Raw genomic sequence first — 3,054 nt, 5'->3', positions numbered from 1 at the left:
AAAGATATTTTAGTTTTTCATTGATAAAAAAATTAACTACATGATTACATTAGTAATATTTGGTATCAAATAGCCAACATATAACAATTTGGTTAACTATTTATATTCATCTAACATCTTCCCCATGATCTTTCCTTTGGAATGCACATCTCTATATTTTTGTCTTATCTTTTTATTTCATGTTGGATTGTAAAATTCTACTTTAGGCTACAACACAAAATATAGTATCTGCATATGTAAGAATTTAATAAGTAGTGTTTAAACTCTACAAACATTTCTAAGTAATTAAGAGTTTGAAAAGATTTAATTTTCTGCATAATTAAGTTTCTCAACGTGTAATATACTTCAGTCTTTGAGCATTACATTACATGCAATTTACTACATATTATACTTCTGTTGCATCACGTCGGATCCGCATAATCTTAACACATCTATGGCTTTGGCGATTACGAGTTGTTGTTACTTTTGCCTTTAGCAACACAATCTATGGAAAATTCAACTCATACCATCTAGTAGTTTAGGGTAAGCCCTAAAAAAAAATGGTCTGTCAAAGAGCAAGGAACCAGAACACCCTCCCCCATAGTGCTCCCTAAATCGGTGAAAGATACCACCATTTAATTTAAGCATCCTAAATTACTACTTACACATGCATATGATTAAGGATAAAAGTCCAATCAAGATAACTTTCTAAATAATTCCAAAATTTATTCTTCACTACCATCACCAGTGTCCCTGCCTCTCTGATCTCAAGTTACTTCAACAGCCTAACAGTCATGTCCCTCCTCAAGGTGATGTAAGATGCAAATCCGATCATGTCACTCTCACTCAATCACTCTCAATTGCCTTCAGAATAAAGTCCACAGGCTTTAAGAACGTAGCTTTTGCCTAATTCTTTAGGCTCACCTATTATGTTTCCCTCATATCCTTTCTTCTGCCATTCTAAGCTACTTGCATTTCCTAAACCATACCACACCCATAAACTTCTTTAAAACTTAAACTAGTATTAAACCGTCCAGCAAGACTCTCTAAAAATTCTAACCCCATCCCAACCTGTTCCACCCCCAACACCAAATTTATGTTATATATGACTTCCTCTTCAGACTTTCCACACTGTGCTACCATCTCTTCTAATACTTCATCACTCTATAATAATTGTTTATCTTTCTCCCACAAGCCTATGAGTTGCTAGAAGACAGTCTCATGGTTTTTATCTCTATGCTCAAGAATAGCCTCTGACATATAGAAGACACTCAGTAGGTATTTGTTCAGAAAAAAAAGAATGAGTACAAAGCTTGAATTTAAATTTAGATCCAAAGTCCATGATTCTTCTACTTCATCATAATCATTCAGCTAAATGAGTGGATAACCCAAAATCCTCATTCAGGGGAGAATTATGACAGTATTTATAAGCTCCTTTCTGCCACATTTTTTATATTTATCAGAAGAAGGGAAAGAATCGTCTGCATGAAGTGCAAATGGTACCTACTGTTCTTCACTGCTGCAGACATAGTCAGGACACCATAATAGGCATGAACAAAACGTGCCCAAAATGAAAATGGAAAATTCAACCTTCAGTATCTATCGAGAGTCTTTCGCCTAGTGATGGAAGGATTATAATCCCATGAGAGGCATTATACATGAAGCATAGAACCAAGCTTCGTGCTTTGAGGTTTATGGCCTTAACTACTGAAAAATGAATATGGTTGATTTTTCAGTTATGTAAGAAAAATAAAACTGCCATGTGTAAATTTTATTTCTAAAGCAACTGGGTTAAAAACTTTTTTAAAGCTTCATGGGCCATTTAAGAAACCAATAATATAGGTGGCTCCAGTGGCCACGTTGAGGCCCTACCTTTTGGTTCTCACTGTTTCTCTCCTCAAAGCCACTGTCGCTACTTCTGGAAAATCATCTATTGTTTGGTGCAGACCAAAAATCAAGTAACAATTGGACAGGAAAAGAATGGCATTGAAACAAATTTCCAGCAACAAGTGCTTTGGGGGATAGCAGAAGGTTTTTAAACATGTCAGTGTTAAACTGAACTACAAAATGAAATTTGCTATCTACTTAACACCAAAGGCAGAAACTGGAAAATGCCCTGCACTGGCTGTCTGGTTTAACTTGCACAGGGTAGAATCTTATATCGAAATCTAGTTATCATCAGGCTGCCTCAGAACATGGCCTTGTTGTCATTGCTCCAGATACCAGCCCTCATGGCTGCAATATTAAAGTAGATGAAAACTGAAACTTTGGCACTGGTGCTGGTTTTTATGTGGATGGCACTGAAGATCCTTGGAAAACTAACTACAGAATGTACTCTTATATAACAGAGGAGCTTCCCCAGTTCAGAAATGCCAATTTTCCAGTGGACCCCCCTCCAAAAGATGTGTATTTTTGGCCACTGCATAGGTGACCATGCTGGTCAGATTTGCGCTTTAAAGAATCCTGGCAAATACAAATTTTTTTCAGCATTTGCTCCAATTTGTAAACCAGTTTTCTGTCCTTGGGGCAAAAAGGCCTTTAGTGGATATTTGGGAACAGATCAAAGTAAATGGAAGGCTTATGATATTCCTCATCTTGTGAAGTCCTACCCAGGTTCTCAAATGGACAAACTAATTGAAAAAATTTTTAGATTACGAGAGGATTATGATCATAGGTGCAACTTCATTGCAATCTTTATTACTGATCTCATCAGACAGCAAAATACCCAAATGCATGAAATATTTCAAATAAGAGATGTCTTCAGAATTATAAAAATTGTAATAAATAGAATTGCAGGGGGAAATTTTCAAAACCCTGTATTTTATAAAGCTAAAAATACTTCATTCTATAGTTGAATTACCTCCTGAATAAATATATGAAACCTGAAAAAAAAATCTAGTATAATGTAAAGAGAAATTTCTAAGCATCTAAAATTTTCTTTCATAATACTTCTCAGGAAACCATGGTGTGAATTAAAATCACATGAGAGGCTTTTTTGGAAATAAAGTATATAAAGATTCTTGAATCTCACCCAAAATTTATTAAATGAGAATCTCTGTGGGGTTGGGTTTGGAA

The 3,054-nt window shown here is 35.3% G+C and overlaps 1 pseudogene; it reads left to right on the top strand.

Moving 5' to 3' along the window:
• Positions 1 to 1,949: 1,949 nt before the first annotated feature.
• LOC105294125 lies at positions 1,950 to 2,683 on the top strand (annotated as a pseudogene).
• The last annotated feature ends 371 nt before the right edge of the window (positions 2,684 to 3,054 follow it).

The sequence above is a fragment of the Pteropus vampyrus genome, unplaced genomic scaffold, assembly GCF_000151845.1.
Source record: "Pteropus vampyrus isolate Shadow unplaced genomic scaffold, Pvam_2.0 Scaffold82, whole genome shotgun sequence".
Lineage (NCBI taxonomy): Eukaryota > Metazoa > Chordata > Mammalia > Chiroptera > Pteropodidae > Pteropus > Pteropus vampyrus.
Note: the sequence above shows the minus strand (reverse complement) of the source record. Positions and strands in the feature narration are given on the sequence as shown.